Consider the following 19111-nt stretch of genomic DNA (forward strand, 5'->3'; position numbering starts at 1 on the left):
ACACAGAAGCCCTAGTAATTGATTAGTGGGTACTTCCTGAAATGAATCATTTACAAGACAATGCTTTGGTTCCCAGAGTATTTGTGAGGCAATTAAGACCTAGTGAGTTGCTTATTTGTTGACTGTTGGATAATGGTCACTTTTTCCTGGTGTAATGTCTGAATCTTACCCCCATTTTCTCAGTATTCTGGCCACCAGCTCTTTCTCATTTCTTTGTCCTGTTCTTCTATCTGAAACCATCTCAGGTAGATGCTCGTGAAACAGATGATCTTGAGTTTCCATCTGTCTTGGTTTGGAAGGCACTGCCATGTCATGGATGTTTCGATCCCTGAAGCAAATTGTAGCCAGGATCTGCCTTCTGCCTTGCCTTCGGAGGTTCGACCAATCGTGTCAGAGGAAAAGCGAAGGGGATGCAAGCGTAGAGGACAGAGCGCCCTGCCTCTCCTCCTGAGACCTGGATGGCCCTGGGGCATGCCAACAGAGAATGGCTGCTCTCCAGCCTGAGGGGCTGCTTGGGGCTGGAATCCTTGGTTTTCTATGCATTAGGTATTTATGACTTTGTATATTCCAGGCACGAAATTGCAGATTGTGCCTTAAAATCTGGGTGGACGGGAAGTCAGATAATAATTGCTGTTCTGCACCAGGCACTTTCTGTGAACAAGATGATTCATGCTAAGAGTTTGACTTTCAGCATCATATTTAATCTTAGAAACATTGTGTGTCCTAGATGTGATCACCCACATAAGAAACCCAAGGCTAGGAGAGGTTGGGTATATTTTCTAGGTCATTCAACAAATAAGTGAAGATATTCGATTCAAATATAGATTTATCTAACTCAGTAAGGTGCTTTTAACCACTACACTGTCCTGCCTCCCTCTTGAAAGAAATAAATGATAGGCTAGAATTACACGGTACTAACTAAAAGGAGGTTACAGAAAGGTAGGTTCAGGGTAGGCTGGAGTAGTCAAGGGCTATAAAGCAGAAGGGAGGGGTCCACAGAGAGCATCTAATCCCATGTTTCTCAAACTCTTTTTTTAAAGTTGTGGTAAAAAAAAAAAATGTAACATTAAAAAATATATGGAATGCTTCATGTGTTTGCACAGGCGCCATGTTGGTCTTCTCTGTATCTTTCCAATTTTAGTATATGTACTGCCCGTGAGTACTCTTAAAGTTTTTAACTTACAACCTGTAACATGACATTTATTTTACATTATGACGCAGTAAATGCATGTATTTATAACTGAAACAAAATTGTACTTCACAATACTTGCCCTGTTCTATGCAGTGCACTCCACTTTTCTATTATGCTTTACATCATTCTTTAAAGATAATTCTGGTCATGGCCTCTTAAATAGACCTTATGGACTACAAATGCTGATCTAAAAACCTCAACCGATGGGGACGTTGAGGTCCGGAGATGCGTTGAGTACCTAGTGCGATGTCTTGCAAATATTAATCCCAAGTGTCTTTGCTTTATCTCCTTATGTGACCCAGCACATGCATGTAGCATCTCAGTGGCGGAGCTGGGATAGAATCCAGATTTCCTGATTCCCAGTCCAGGCTTTTTCAGTCAAGGAAAGTTTGTCAAAGGGGAGGGACTCTCCCATGGCAGGGTTTCTTCCCAGGCACTGGTAGAAATAGGAGGAAACAGAGCAGCTGTGGGACACGGACACAGCCGCCACAATGGGTCTAGTCGAATGGCACAGGGTGTTAGAACAAGGCCGTCTAATTCCAAAGCCCATGCTCCTTCTGTGGTTGTCTCTCTTGTTTGCTCAGTAAAATTACCTGGGAGCTCTTCAATAATACTTACGCCCAGGTGACACTTGATTCCAATAATTAAATCCAATGATTTAGGGATGAGGGGTTGCCTAAAAAGCTTCCCCAGGTGATTTTACTAGAGAGATACTGCCTCAATGCAGTGTAGAAGGTATCCCTTAAAACCCTTCCTGCTTATCCTTCAAGCCTCCGCCAAAACTACCACATGTAAACTAGATAGCTAGTGGGAAGCAGCCACATAACACAGGGAGATCAGCTCGGTGCTTTGTGACCACCTAGAGGGGTGGGATAGGGAGGGTGGGAGGGAGATGCGAGAGGAAGGGGATATGGGGATATATGTATATGTATAGCTGATTCACTTCGTGTTACAGCAGAAACTAACACACCATCGTAAGGCAATTATACTCCAATAAAGATGTTTAAAAAAAAAAATGACCCCCTCCCAGGCCCATGGAGTCCCGACTCAAATTCACAATCAAAAAGAAACTGCCTTTTGTATGGATACCAAGGGGGAAAGGGGTGGGTTGGGAGGAATTGGGAGACTGGGATTGACACATATGCATTATTGATACTACGTATAAAATAGACAACTGATGGGAACATACTGTAATAGCACAGGGAACTCTACCTAATGCACTGTGGTAACCTAAATGGGAGGGAAGTCCAAAAGCGACGGGATATCTGTATGTGTACGGCTGATTCATTTTGTTGTGCAGTGGAGGCTAACACAACATTGTAAAGCAACCATATTCCAATAAGAATTTGAAAAAAAAAGTAACTGCCTTTCTTTTCTTGTATCCATCTAGCACTCACAGATCCTCTCATCCTGTGTTTGTCTCCCCTGTTACATGATGCTCTGGACTGAATCCAGAGCTTATGCCTTACTTATCTTTGTATCCAAGTGAGTAACAAATATTTACAGAATGCCCTTTGCTCAGATGGCTCTTCTTCCCCAAACCACCCAGACCTCTGAGATCTACTCTGATTCAGCTGTAACTCCTAATGAGGGTGATGAAAATTCTACCCCCCCCCCCCCCCCCGCCCCGAATCAGTCCTACCTAGGACAAAAAGGGCACTCGCTCTAGGAGCTGCAGAATCCTGACTGGTGAAAACAGATGCTAAAGGCAGTGAGACTGCAGCATCCCTTCTCGTGTGGCTGGGCTTTCTCTCCCACGCATTCCCCTCCAGCCGTCTCCCCCAGATTTTCAGATTTCTGACAAGGCAGTGTGGTCCAGTGTTCAGAACCCTGGACAGGAAGTGGGAAAGACAGACTTCCTGTCCTGATCACGACCGTCAGTGTGTCCTGCAATAGGCCCTCACTTTTCCGTTTTGTTAGCTGGGAGTGACCACGTTCCAAACTCAATTGTCACCCTCTGCCCCCTTTCCCCTTGGGGATTATATAAGAACTCTTATATATGAAAACAAGCTTTGTTCAGGTCCTTGAGCTTTTCTGAGGGCAGCTTTGTATAAATATGATACCTTTTGTTATTGTTTGCAGCCCAGGGGATTTGCGGAAAGAAGTTGAGAGCCAGTGATGCTCGTTTTTATAGGCAGAAAATAGCTGCTGGAAAAACAACCTGGTGTGTAGAGCACAATGTTCTTATCGAGCAGACAGAATTATCTTTCCCAGGCCGTCGTGAACACAAAACACCTGGTGCACACGTTTCCTGCCCCTTCACATATTTTGAAAGAAAGAGACCTTTACTCTGACCTGTCAAGCAGTGATCTTCATGAACTTCTGTCCACAGACCACGACAGTTATCTTGGCTTGCCGCTGTAGAGTTAAATGGTAAACACAGCTGATCGTCACTCATAGGGCATCTTCTCCACATATCACTCAGATCTTATCAGATCCACACATGTGTTTCTTCTTCCTTAAAATACAGCCCCTGGATGGGCTAAGAGTCAGGGCCTTCCTGACACATCCACCCAACACTGAATTGGGTGCTGTTGAGAAGATAGGAAACTTGAAGACTTGATCCTGACCTGGCCATGGATTAAAATCTTTGAAGGGGAAAAGAAATAATAAATCCACTAAAAACATTTAGAGAACCATACAAATCTATTCGTAGTAAGACTCACTCCCTACTTTAAAGACTCAGGTGTTTAAAGAAGGTAGAAATCAGTGTGGAAAAGCTCCCTGGAAGATGAGGATGCAATATACATGGCAGGTGCTCAATAATGTCAGTTAAGTGAACAAAAGAAACTGGAGATGGGCCTTGAATGACAAAAAGCGTTTGAAATGGTGGACAAAGGGGCGAATAACCATACTGGGAAAGCCAGAGTTTAAGGATTGACTTTGGAGTGAAGCTGATTGACCTGGGTATGCCACTCACAAACTGTGATTCTGAGCATGTCACATAAGCTCTCTAGACTTTACTTTCCTCTTCCATTATAAGTCAGTACTAACAATATCTCTATCATAGGTTTGGGGAAGAATTAAATGAGATTAATGTAGGCAAAGTTCTTAGCCCAATGCCGGGCATATGGTAACTGTTAAACGTTTATTTATTATTGTTGTTATTAGTACTAGGGAAAATATAAACAAAGACAGGAATTGCTCAGTCTGAAAATATTTTCCCCTTAATAAAATAATCAGAATACTTGGCATTAAGTGATACTGATGTAAATTTGAGCAGCCAGCGCCTGCCTATTGCAGTGTTGGAAAGAAAATGTATATTTATGCCTCCCTCAAGCTCTGATTTTCTGCCTCTTCCCTTTCTTTCAGCACCCTTCCCCATCCCCACTACCCCCATATCCCCATGGCACCACAGAGAGCCCACAATCTCTCTTCTTTGCCCTCTTCTCCCCGCCAATACCCACCTTCTCTCCTAGCCTGGTGAGAGACTGGTGAGTCATAAGGATGGACATGCAACTGTAGCCTTTCGGGCAATGATGACAGGCTATGGGTTCTGGGGACAGAGATTCCCTTGAATATTTCTTGATGCTATCAAGTCAAATATAGACAGCTAACCACCTCTAACACAAGAAGTGCTCAGCAGGAGAATTTTGAGTTCCTTTACAGATCAAATTTTCAAGAGAGAAAAACTTAGGAATTCTTCATTCTCTTCCTTGAAGAGACATGGATTGGACCACAGCACCATAGCTAAGCCATGATGTCACGGGTCATTAGGGCTGCCGGTAGCTGCACTCAAGAGCCTGATGCAGGCATCTGCTTGTTGAGCTGTGAGCTCCCACTTCTCTCCCTGCCCAGTGTTGACCATCATATTCCTACTGAAATGGTCTTGGTCTCATTCCCAGGTTCATAAGGCTCTCTTGGCTTCAAATTACCTACAGTATAAAAGCCAAACTTCTCATCCTGGCAGATAATCCATCCCCTTCACCTCCATCCACTGCCTTCTTCTCTGTCTTCTCCTCATCTCCTACCGTGATAAACTTCTCCCAAGTGCGCCCCCCAACACCACACGCTTTCAGGTCATTGTCCTTTGATCCGAACCCTTTCCCTAACCTTCACCTAGTCAACTCCTGCTCATTCTACCAGAACCAACTCCAATATCATTTCCAAAGTCAAAACCATCATCTCTTCACCAGCCTTTGGATTCTACAGTTCTTTGTTCTGGGTTGCTTGGACTCCAAACGTTTAGCATATAGTAGATGCTTGAGAAATATTTCTTGAAAGAATAAATGAGTTCTGACTTCAATAACAGCGTTTATTATGACGTATGATAATTGCCCTACTTACTTGTTGGTTTCTTCATAGGCTGTGAATTTCCCAAAAATAAGGTGAAGGGAAATTGTGTCTTTTATATCTGTATTCTAGGACCCTAGTACAGTGACTCATAAAGTAGGCTTTAAGTCGAAGTGTGACGAATTTTAAAATTTCTAATATATTTTTTGCAAAAATATTTTTTTCTCATTAGGCATTCTTTCTTTTATGATTTGGCTACCCTCCTCTCTTAATGTTGAGTTGAGGAAAGGGATAGGGAGATGTTTCCAGAATATAGCTGAGAATATGAAAAGCAGGAAAGCAGGGGAAGCCTGCATTAGGTTAGAGTCTCTGGAATCAGAGGCTGAGTCTCATGCAAGTGCTGTCAGGGACATCTTGTAAAAGAGCGAGGGAAGCAAGACAGGGGCAGGGGCGAAACAAAGCGAGATGTGGATTCGGCTACAGTCCAGCCTCAGCCCAATCCCACGGGAAGTTCCGGGACAAGGGACAAGGATGGCCTCAGAGAGTTACCCCACCTGGAGGCAAAGAGGTTGGGGATTTTATACCCCTGGATTAGTAGTTGGCTGCAACCATGCCAGAGGTAGGGGGACACTTCCCAGGCATTTCTGGGTGGAACAGCTCCTGTGGACCGAGAGTGAGTCTTCAGGGAAGGGTCCAGCTGCAAGCATGGGTCATCAACACTCACAGCAGCTGAGTGACAAGAGAACTAGTCTGGGAAAGGGATCTGAGTAGCACAACAAGAGCTCCTACCATACCCCTACAAATAAAGATGATAGAAAGTGCTTACTCCTAGGAGGATTATGCAAACCTTTATTTAAAACCTATCTCCTACTACTTCATCAACAAGTCTATCTGGACCAGGTGCTCACTCCTTAACAGATTAGAAACAGCAAGATAGAAGAGGGTGCAGAGGCTGTTAAAGGTAAGCGCAGGGCTTCCCTGGTGGCGCAGTGGTTGAGAGTCTGCCTGCTAATGCAGGGGACACGGGTTCGAGCCCTGGTCTGGGAGGATCCCACATGCTGAGGAGCAACTGGGCCCGTGAGCCACGGCTGCTGAGCCTGCGCGTCTGGAGCCTGGCCCCCGCTTGCCACAACTAGAGAAATCCCTCGCGCAGAAACGAAGACCCAACACAGAAAAAAAAAATTAATTAATTAATAAACTCCTACCCCCAACATCTTCAAAAAAAAAGAGAAAACCACAGCTTTAAAAAAACACAGAAAAACAAAAAACCCCCACAGCCTGCTTCCAAAGGCACACCCACATTAAAAGGAAAAAAAAAAAAAAAAGGTAAGTGCACCAATAGAAGCCAAAAAGAAACAGGAACTCCAAAAAGCACAGCAGTGTGGAACCTTGTAGTGTAGTGCCCTGGAGCGTTGTAAATTAAAGTCTAAAAAAACTGAGATTGACAATGATGCCCTAAGTCAACGATGCCCTAAGTTAATGATGCCTTAAACAAGTTGTGTTTTGCATTCTATGTTTAAAAACACGGGGTGATGTGCCACGTCATTTTAAAAGATTTCATTCGAAATTTGGAAGCTTAAGGGATGTGAATAATTACACGGACATTTTATTTTTGCAGATTATCTCCTTCCCTGCCAGCCCCTGAATAAGTGAGGTGTTACTGAACTACATCTTGGAAAACATCTGACCTCCAGGAGCCGTTGAAACTCCTTGGATAGTAGCACAACTTCAGACTTGTTTAAACGTTCTGACAGTTCTGATGCCACCTGGCACATGTGATTACATAATCAGAGCTGATAGAAACCTCTGATCACCACATATACACACAGTCTGGTATAGAGCAAGCTCTAGCCAGGCATCAGACACGTGGGGATCAAGTTCCTCCACTGTCATTAACATCTGTATGACCCTAAACAAGTCATTTGTCTTCTCTGAATCTCAGTGCCTTTGCTGTAAAGGAGAAATAACCATATTTATCATATTACTATTAATATTACATTATACCGATATATGATATGTAGTATGTTATTTTATTATATTAACAATATTATTATGTCTCATCAGCCTGCTATGAGGAGCCAACGAGACAATGTTTGTGAAATTGCTTTGCAAGGGGTGAAAAATAATTAAAATGAAAATGGAGTATTTGGAAAAGTAAATACTCTTTCATTCCTTTCTTCTTTCTGATGCAATTTTTGACAGTTTTGTAAACCCATAAAACTGGCAGAATATACACGGACGCCATCTCCCATCGATTTATTCTGTCCCAGCTCTCCACCACTTGGCCTCCTAGGCCACCCTCCCGGTGGCCAGCCTGTACTCCCATTTCTAGCTCCAGTTTCAGAATGACTGCCTTTGGAGAATGGGGTTTCTCAGGAAGAATATTGCACAATCAGAAAACGCTGATCTGCCAAGGCTGTAACATTTTTTTCCTGGAGCCTTTTCAGGAATGTGTCACAGGAGGTGGGGGAGATGGGCCATGGAACAGAGAGTACTAGGCACCAGCCACCAGGTAATAAAATGTCCAAGCATTCCTTTTCAAAATCTAATGAAGACATCAATCTTCATTAAGTCAAAGGGTCTGGGGTCCACAGCGGTGAGATTCACTGAGCCGCTTCAAAAAGCAGGAGGAACAATGACCAAAATGCAGGCCATAGAGCAAGAGAGTGAATTCTAGAACTCGATGATGTCTGTTTTCAACAAGGGTTGAATTTGCCAATAGCTATTATCACTAAACATGAGCCCTGAGCTGAGTGTGATGCCAGAGCCAGCTTGCACCAAATCAAGAGAGCCAGTTCTTCACGGCTCTTCCCAACCCCATGCTCAGGGATGTCAGGTTGGGAAGCGTGTAATCAACCCAGGTGGCAGTATTTACACCACGGAAACCAGCAGGTGCCAACAATAGGGTCTCCCACTCCCCACCCAGAGAGCCAGCTTACCGGCACAGCATTGCTTAAGCTTGTATCCAAATGTCAACAAAACGTGTGGAATCTTGAAATAGCTTTCAGAAGAGCAATGTTGTTCCTGAATTTCCGTGTGAACCACTGGAGGGAAAAAGTTTGTGTATATAAATATAACAAATCCTTTGCTTTCAGATCCCAAATCACCTTCCTCATATAGCCTCTCTTTTCCTTCAGGCTGAATGCGGAGAGTGGCTACCACTGAACTGAGAAAAACCTGAGTCACCGTTACATCCTTGGCATTGTCCACTTGATTGCTTTTTTCCATGAGTGTTTCCCAGGCTCTAACCTCCATCGGTACAGAGGACTGATGGGACAGCAATTATTCTGCAGGGAGTACACCCTCAGAGCTTGAGGGATCCTGTAGAAAAGCAGGGACAAGATGCTGCTCTCTGCTTGGAGGGAGTTTGCAAAACAGATTGGATTCAACTGAAAGAGGCCAACCTTAGGAGGAGAACATAATTTTCTTCTTTCCATACCAAACCATAGGATTAATGAAGAATCAAGGGGAATAAAAATGCAAACATGCACAATATTCACTTCCACAGACTTTTCTTTCACTAATGTCTTTGTGGCTGTAGCTGGTGATTTGCACCACTCCTTCCCATAACTTACCTAGAGGCTGAAAGGAAAAGGAGTGGGGAAGAAATTAGCATTTACAGAGCACCAACTCACTATCAGGTCCTAGAGTGTCTTATCTAGTTAACACAGCAACCATGCAAGGAAGGTACTATTACTTCCATTTTTTCAGAGAAGGAAAGGTAAGAATTATCTAAGGTTACCCAGCTAATGGGTTTGGGAGCAAGAATTTAAATACTGGTCTCTGACTTTAGATTTTGAGCTCTTTCCACACTTTCTACTACTTTATGGACCCATGGAAAAACAAAGCCCAACTGTGGAACCAGTTCTGGAGACACAGGGGCAGGCTGAGTCTGGTCCCTTGGGGCTGGCCTTCCACAAGGATACACATTGGATTGTCTAATGAGGGAAAGCTAACAGACATTCAGGTGCAGGACTTGCCATTTCTCAGGTGCAGTTTTGAGACAAACACCAATTCTTTGCTGTCATGCTCATTGAAGATGTAAAATAGGAGAAGAGCATGGGAATCAGAGACAAATCCTGGACAAGGTTTCTAAGCATTTTTTTTTCAAGCTCCTCTGTTCTATAGCCTAAGTAGCCAACTACTCCCAACTTAGCCTCAAATTACCACCTATGTTCTTTAAAGAAAAAAAAGAAAAGAATATCTTTTCCAGTAATTTTACACTGGGAGAAATACATGATGGTCTTACCTATAGACTTGGCGTTGGCAATTGTGCATCATTTTGTGTCATATCCCAGGCTAAGGAATGTGACACACTCCCTTTGGTTTCCTGGGATACACCCCAACAAAGGACTTTGTTTTTTCAGGTGTCAGTGATGAATATGTTACTGATGCCCATACTTTAAATTCATAGCATATACCAAGTCACAACTCAGTGAGGTTAACAGACAGTTTTCTTTTTAGATTTTGGATGAAGTGGCAAAGAGATACTCCATTGATTTCTGCACACGACACCTTTACACACTTGAAAACAATAATTTATGCTTCCTCTAAATCTTCTTTTCGCCTGGGCAATGACCTCATTTAATAGGCTTTTTATATTTTGGATTATGCAAATAATAGATATTCAAGAGTTAAATAATGAAAAAATTCTAATGTAAAATGATATAAAATAGGATGTTATTTTCATTGTTAGTGCACATCTTAACAAGAAATGATACCTTAGGAATTTCATGTTACCTCAATTTTTTAAATATACTAAATTTTATATACAGTTTTGTGTAAAGTATTTAAAATTTTTTATTGTGATAACCTAAAGTCTGGCAGGAGAGAAAGAAAGAGAGGGAGAGAGAGAGAGAATTATGTATGTGTTAAGTTATGAATATGCTCAGTTGAAAGTGCCTTTATGACCTCCAGATGGAAAGGTATGCAGTGGATATTTGGGTCTGGAACTCAGGAGGAAAGTTTGGACTATAAGTATAGTTTTGGAATATATCAGTATATAGACGGTAACTGGAGTCGTAAGAATGGATAGGATCATCCAGTAAAAGTACACAGACTGAGAAGAGGATAGGGTCTAGAGCTAAACCCAGAAAATCCCCTACATTTAAAATCCAGGGCTGTTCAGATGTCTAAAACCACCCAAATACTTCCACCACCTCGGGGCCCATTCCAGTGGGATTCTGTCTTCTTCTACCTGCTGGGTAAGTTCTGACCCAGAAAAGAGGCTTCACTGATATTTCAGATCATGTTGGATTCTTTTCTACACCAATGCGAAAGCTGCATCATGGGAGAATTAACATTTTAAAAAAATGGCACGGCAGAACTCACACTTGAAGTTAGGACGTAGGAGCAGTCAAGTGATGCAAATCCAAAGATGACTCAGTTATTAGAATTACCAGACCAGGACTTTAAATCAACTATTGTGATATGTTAAAGAAGTTACTTAAAAATATGGATATAATAGGTAAAAATATGAAGCATTTCAGGAGAACAATTTAAACACTAAAAAATAGAAAATATAAAACTGAAAAATATAATATCTAAGACACTTGGGGCTTATGAGTAGCATTTAGACACTACAGAGGAGAGTGAATGGGGAGATAGAGCAATAGCAGTTGCTCAAATTGAAGGAAAGAAAGAAAAAAGAGAAAAATGAATAGATTATCCATACCATGAATAATATCAAGTTTCTAATGTACATGAATTTGAGTATGAGGGGGAGAGAGATAAGCAGGCAGAAAAACATACTTAAATAACTGAAACTTTCTAAATTTGATGAAAACACCAACCCATGGATCCAAGATATGCAACAATCCCCATGCAAGATAAATACAAAGAAAACCCCTTCTAAACACATGATGGCCAAATTGGTGAAACATAAAGAGAAAGAGAACATCTTAAAAGCAACCAGAAAATAAGACATACATATAGGAACAATGATATGAATGATAGCTGATTTCTCATCAGAAACTATATAAGACAGAAAACATCACAGAAGACAAGACAGAAAACATCTCAGAAGACAATGCAACACCATCTTTAAAGGAAATAAACTGTCACCATAGAATTTTATATCCAACTAAAAACATTCTTCAAAAACGAAGGTAAAATAAGGATATTTTCAGATGAAAGAAGGCTGAGAGAATTTGCTAAAAGCAAATTTATACTACAATAAGTACTAAAGAAAAATTTTCAAACTAAAGAGAAGTGATACCAGATAGAAACTTGGATATACAGAAAGTAAAAAATAATGAAGAAAATAGGTAATGGGCTCTCAGTTTCCAGTCCAGCATGTAAGGAGCTTTAAGAAGTCACCACTCTGTGCTAAAAACTGTAAAAAGCTGAAGAAACTGGAAAATCAACAATTCTTCTTAGACTTCTCTGTCAGAGAAGTGAGGTCAAAGGTCAAACTGTTGCCCCTCGAGTTGGAGAAACAAGTGAATACAGAGAGTCACAACTTATTGGAGCAGAAACTCACAAGTAGGAATTTCTGTGGGAACTACTACCTGGGCAGAAAAACCTGAACTGTAATTGACAAATTGCTGGAGGCTGAGTGTGGACAACTCTGAGAGTTCTCAATGAACAAGTACAATTTGAAACTAAAAACACATTTTCTTGCCTTGTAAAAAGGCATCTATTTGGCTTTTAGTACAAAATAACTCAGAGAAGCAGAGAAAGCCAGTTATTGAAAAAAATTCCCCAACAAATTTTAGTCACAGTCCCTGTCTTTAGCTTGGATTAGAAAACAGGAAACTACAAACCACCTAATATCTGCCCTTTTGAAGAAATCTTATTTAAAGAAAAAAAAATAAAGAGGGAAAATAAAACAGTCCCTGAAATACAGCAGTTGGTTTTTACAGGGCCCTGGAAGCTTGCCTTAATCATTCTGGTGAAATGGAAGACATGTGGTCATTGGAATATGGCCATCTTCTTGTTTTATGCTAGTAATGATTTTCATCTGAAGGGAAGATGATGGCCTGGACACCATTTGATGCCCCTGATGCAATCTGAGACATCAAGGTCAAGTTGCCCCAAGTCTTCCATTCCATATCTTCACTGAACCTCCCCCATATACAGTCTCTTGTCACTGGATGATGAGCGAATAATGGACTCATGAGGGTAGAAAGACACTTCATTGATGGAGCCAGCATGGCTGGGCAGCTTATACAAAATCCTCGTGCTTCTGACATCCCACATAAACACAAACCTGTTGGCCGAGCCAGCTGCTATCTTGCTTCCATCAGATGATCAAGACCACCTCAGAAGAGTCTTTTGAAAGTGGTGCACATTTCTTTTGAAATATCTTATTATTTACATTATCACCCTCCAAAATCAAATACTTTCAGATCTAACAAAATATGTACAAGATCTATATGAGGAAAACTACAAAATTCTGATGAACAAAATCAAAGAAGAACTAAATAAATGGAGAGATATTCCATGTTCATGGATAGGAAAACACTATATTGTCAAGATGTCAGTTCTTCTCAGCTTGATCATAGATTCAATGCGATCCCAATCAAAATCCCAGCGAGTTATTTAATAGATACTGACAGACAAACTGATTCTAAAGTTTACATGGAGAGGCAGAAGACCCAGAATAGCCAACACAATATTAAAGGAGAAGAACAAAGTTGGAGGACGGATACTACCCAACTTTAAGACTTACTGTAAAGCAACAGTAATCAAGATAGTGCAGTATTCACAAAAGAATAGAAAATGGATCAATGGAACAGAATTGAGAGCCTAGAAATAGATTTCCAAAGATATAGTCAACTGTTCTTTGACAAAGGAGAGAAAACAATCCATTGGCGCAAAGACAGTTTCTTTGACAACTGGTGTGGGAACAACTGGATATCCACATGCAAAAAGAAAAAGCTAGACACAGACCTTCACAAAAATTAACCCAAAATGATCACAGACCTAAATGTAAAATGCAAAACTATAAAACTCCTAGATGACAACATAGGAGAAAATCTAGATAACCTTGGGTATGGCAATGACTTTTTACATATAACACCAAAGGCATGATCCATGAAAGAAATTGATAAGCTGGACTTCATTAAAATTATAACCTTCTTCTCTATAAAACACAGTGTCAAAAGCATGAGAAGATAGTCCACAGACTGAGAGAAAATATTTACAAAAGATACATCTGAAAAAGACTGTTATCCAAAATATACAAAGAACTCTTAAAACTCAACGATAAGAAAAAACCCAACATCATTAAAAAATGGGTCAAAGACCTTAACAGATACCTCATTAAAGAAGATATACAAGTGGAAAATAAGCATATGAAAAGATTCTCCATATTGTATGTTATCAGGAAGATGCAAATTAAAACATCAGTAAGATGTCTTCACACCTATTAGAATGACCAAAATCTGAAACACTGACAGCACCAAATACTGACAAGGGTGTGGAGTAACTGGAATGCATACATTTCTGGTTGGAATTCAAAAACAGTACAGTCATCTTGGAAGACAGTTTGCCAGTTTCTCACAAAACTAAACATATCCTTACCACACAATCCAGCAATCATACTCCTTGGTATTTCCCCAAAGGAGTTGAAAACTTACGTCCCACAAGAATCTACACACAGATGTTTATAGTAACTTTACTCATCATTGACAAAACTTGGAAGCAACCAAAGCGTCCTTCAGTGGGTGAATGGACAGATAAACTATGGTACATCCAGACAATGGAATATTATTCAGTACTAAAAAGAAATGAGCTATCAAACTATGAAAAGACATGGAAGAACCTTAAGTGTATATTACTAAGTGAAAGAAGCCAATCTGAAAAGGCTACGTACTGTGTGATTCCAACTATACAACATTCTGGAAACGGCAAAACTGGTGACAGACCAGTGACTGCCAGGGGGAGGGGACACAAGGGATGAACAGGCAAAGCTCACAGGAGTTTTAGAGCAGTTAAAATACTCTGTATGATATTATAATGATGGGTATATGTCATTATACATTTGTTCAAGCCCATAGAATGTACAACACCAAGAATTAACCCTAAGGTAAACTCTAGACTTTGGGTGATTATGATGTGCCAATGTAGATTCATCCTTTGGTAACAGATGTAAAATTTGGTTGAGTGATGTTGGTAATGGGGAGGCTGTGCATGTATGGGGTAGAGGGTATATGGGAAACCTCTGTACCTTCCTCTCAATTGTGATGTGAACCTAAAACTGCTCTAAAAAAATAAAATCTTAAAAAATCTTCAGAGACTCAGTCATAGGGGTGGTCCCACACTGCTGTGAGTTTTACTTCCAAGAGTTTTACCAGGCTTTCATAGTAAACAGTGGAGAAACCTCTCCCAGTGCTTCCAGCAGGGAAGTGGAAAAGGAACCATTTTGAAATAGGCTAGAGTATTCTGTTCTTCTTAACAAGGACTGTGCTCAAGAGAAACTATTTGATCAAAACCCAACTTCCTGGGGTTCTATCAGAGCCTAACATACATGGGGAAAGGGAAATATCTAACTCTAGCCCCTCCAGCCATACTGTCCTACCTAAGGGATGAGTGGGGAATAAAACTCAGAAGCACTGATGAAATTCACTGTCCAGGGCACAGGCTCACCAAAAGACTGCAACCTAATCACAGGATTGTGGAACACTTTCCCTCTTCCCACACCTTACCACCACATTACTAAAGGCATATTTACTGCAGTTCCTTTACACACTACATCATGCCCACCTTTCAACAAAAAATTATAAGGCATACTAAAGGGCAAAAAACTACAGCTTGAAGAGATGGAACAAGCATCAGATCCACAGTCAGATATGACAGGAATGCTGGAATTATCAGACGAGGAATTTAAAAAACTATGATTGGGCTTCCCTGGTGGCGCAGTGGTTGAGAGTCCGCCTGCCGATGCAGGGGACACGGGTTCGTGCCCCAGTCTGGGAAGATCCCACATGCCGCGGAGTGGCTGGGCCCGTGAGCCATGGCCCCTGAGCCTGCGCGTCCAGAGCCTGTGCTCCGCAACGGGAGAGGCCACAGCAGTGAGAGGCCCGCGTACCGCAAAAAAAAAAAAAAAAAATTAATTAATTAAAACTATGATTAATATACTAAGGCTTTAATGGGAAAAGTAGACAACATGCAAGAACAGATGTATGATACAAGCAGAGAGGTAAGAATTCTTGAAACTAATCAAAACAAAATTTTAAAGACAAAAATTTTATAAAAGAAATGAAGAATGCCTTTTGATGGCATTAGTGGACTGAATAGAGCTAAGGAAAGAATCTCTGAGTTTGAGGATATGACAATAGAAACTTCCCAAAGTGGAAAGCAAAGAGAAAAAAAAAAGACTTAAAAAAACAAAACAGAGTATCCAAGAACAGGCATAACTACAAAAGGTATAACATACATAATGGGAATCATGGAAGGAGAAGAGAGAAAGGAAAAGAAGAAATATTTAAAGCAATAAGGACTCAGAATGTTCCCAAGTTAGACATAAAATCATAGATCTAGGAATCTCAGAGAACACCAAGCAGGATAAATTAAAAATAAACATGAAAACAAAAACCACACCTGAGCATATCATATTCAAACTTCATAAACCAAACATAAGCAAAAATTCTTGAAAAAAACATTCATGTATAGAGGAGCAAAGATTAGAATTACATCCAACTTCTCTTCAGAAACCACGTAAGCAAGAAGAAAGTAGAGTGAAATATTTAAAATGTTAATAGAAAAAAAACTACCAACCCAGAATTCTGTACCCTGTGAAATTATCCTTCAAAAGTAAAGGAGAAATAAACACTTTCTCAGAAAAACAAAAATTGAGGGAATTTGTTGCCAGTAGACTCGCCTTGCAAGAAATGTTTAGAAGTTCTTTGGAGAGAAGGAAAATGATATTGGTTAGAAACTCAGATTTACAAAAGGAAAGAGCATCAGATAATTAACAAGTGAAAGTAAAATAAAAACATTTATTTTTCTTATTATTAGTTTATCTAACAGAGAGTTTATTCAAAATAATAATAGCAATAATATGTTCAGTTACGAATGCTTATATACATAAGCATATACACACACATAAGCATACGTATATGCTTATATATAAGTGAAATGAATGACACCAATGATGTAAGGGACAGGAATATTCTGTTATTATACATACATAAAAGCCAGAAGAATACTAAAAAATTAGGAATTAGGAATATTAGGAATATTAAGAATTAGGAATATTCTGTTATTAGGAATAGGGAATATTCTGTTATTATACATACCCAAAAGCCAGAAGAATACTAAAAAATACCCAATTTATCCAAAATAAAACATGTAAGCAAGAACAAACAATCAGATGCAACAATTTGAAAATAAACATAAGATGGTAAGCTTAAACCCACTTGCGTTAGCGTTAAAACATGGTTGCAAATTCTTTGGCATCCACTCCATTAAAAGTTGGAGTCCATCTCTCCTCCCTTGAATCTGGGTAGGCTTGTGAATGCTTTGACCAATGTGACTTTTGAGTCTAGGTCACAAAAGTTCACACAACTTGGGCCTTGTTCACTGGAACACTCGCTTTTGAAACCCTGAACCAATATGTAAAAATTTCAACTACCTTGAGGCTGACATACTAAACCTGCGGCTTAGTCATAAAATGGAATGCTATTCAGTAACATAAAGGAATGAACCACTAATACACAAAACAATATGATCAAAACTTAAAAATATTATGCTGAGAGGAAAAAGCCTTACAAAAAGAGTATGTGCTATACTACTCCATTTATACAAAATTCTAGAATAGGGAAAACTAACCTATGGTAGAAAAAAATCGAACTGTGGTTGACTTTGGTGGGGGTGGGAGTTGGCAGAGATTGATCGGGAAAGGCATGAAACAACTTCCTGAGCCTGATGGTACTGTCCTATATCCTGAAAGAGGTTTGGGTTATACAAGTTTATGAATTGTCAAAATCAGCATATATCCTTAAGATAAATTAAGATTTATTTTGTTTTTATATTATATATCAAAGAAAAAACTGCAAACAAATACTGAACACTACTTAATGTTATGCAAACCGAAATGTTTATAGGGAAGCATACCGATGTCTGCAATTTACTTTGCAATGCAATAAAAAAAGATGCATTAATGGATCGGTAGAGGGATGCATAGGTGAATAGATACACAATAAAGCAAATATAGTTAAACGTTAGTGGTAGACTCTAGGTGGAGGGTGTACAGGTGTTCATTTTAAATTCTCTCAACTATGCTGTAGCTTGACATTTTTCATATTAAAATGCTGGACATGTTTCCAAAAAAGGGGGAGAAAAAATTTTTTTAGAAAAGGGGAAGGGGGACAGGCGGGCAGGGAATGAGTAGTTAGGGAGTTTCTCCTTCTTCTTTGCTGTGATTCTTGCTTTATAGATAGAAGAAATTGTTTCTATAAAAACTGATTAAACAAAGATCCCAGTAGAATGTAATTTTACAGGATATCTATATTAAGTGGTTTTCAAATCCTTCCAGAATCGGTCGGAAATGCCCAGGTTCCTGAAGTTGTAGGAGAGTTCCTTGCCTGAATTTGCCATGGCCTGTTCATGGTTGGTGGCCTGTTTGGGACTGAGCTGGGGATCCCCAAATGCAGCAAGCATTGCTTCCAAAGATGCTCAGACTGAGAGATCTGTTGAGAGGATAAGGTCTCCAAATGGACATCTCAAAGGATCTCATTATTCTAAAACAGCCCAAAGAATGTTTCCTACATGGCACTAAAAGGGATATAAGGGGGAAAAAGTCCCCTGTACTATCAACTCCAGGAAGGCAGAGATCTATGCATCTTGCTCACCATTTTTTCTCCAGCATTTTAGTACAATGTACAGCACAAAGTAAAGCCCGGTTAAATATTTGTTGAACAAATTAATGAATTGAATGTTGTTCCCTCCTACTGGAAATCTTGGAGTAAATTTCAAAATTAATGATCCACACATTTCAACTGTCCTCTCTACTCAGCATCAGTGGAAACAACTTCCAGCAAAGTCTTGCTAAAGTACAGAATTTTATATCTTTGCCAAAACGGTTAATAGGTTTTTCTAGTAAGAGGACAACCAAAATGACAATTACTACTGCTACTATTATTTATTAAGCAAGTGCTATAAAGCTAGGGGCTACGTTAAGCACCTTACCTTGTTGCCAATCCCTGCAATAAGCCTGAAAGGTAAAAATGGGATGAGAAAAACAGTGCTTAGCTAAGATAAATAATTTACCAAATGACATATGCTGCCTGACTCCAAAGCTGACTTACGCCACTTATCACAGTATAAGGTGCACGTGCTCTGTACAGAATAACACATAAATAAATGTAGAAGACCATTATCTAGTTAGGTTGCTTTTCCCCATGTGCATATATGGAGAATCTACTCTTAGCAAACGCCCACTGCACACCATGGTGTGTGTGTATGTGTGTGTGTGTGTGTGTGTGCGCGCGCGCGCGTGTGTGTAGTAACTGCCTAAACAATTAAAAGAAGGAAGGAAGCACATCCTCCCTGGCCTTTGGCCTCTCCCTTCCTCACCCTCTAGTAAATACAAGTCTGTCCAAATCAGAAAGCTCTTCCTACCTCTAGTAGAAATAGTTACGCCAGCATTATTATTCTCTACCCAACAGTTTTTAAAAAAATATCTGTTCTCATGAAAGGATGCTCCTGGGGGTTTGTTGTTTCTCCATGCCCTCAGTGGAC

General features: G+C 40.2%; 1 pseudogene; it reads right to left on the reverse strand.

The window, feature by feature from the left end:
• Positions 1-1071: 1071 nt before the first annotated feature.
• On the reverse strand, positions 1072-1163 carry LOC116754889 (annotated as a pseudogene).
• Positions 1164-19111: the final 17948 nt, after the last annotated feature.

The sequence above is a fragment of the Phocoena sinus genome, chromosome 5, assembly GCF_008692025.1.
Source record: "Phocoena sinus isolate mPhoSin1 chromosome 5, mPhoSin1.pri, whole genome shotgun sequence".
Taxonomy (NCBI): Eukaryota; Metazoa; Chordata; class Mammalia; order Artiodactyla; family Phocoenidae; genus Phocoena; species Phocoena sinus.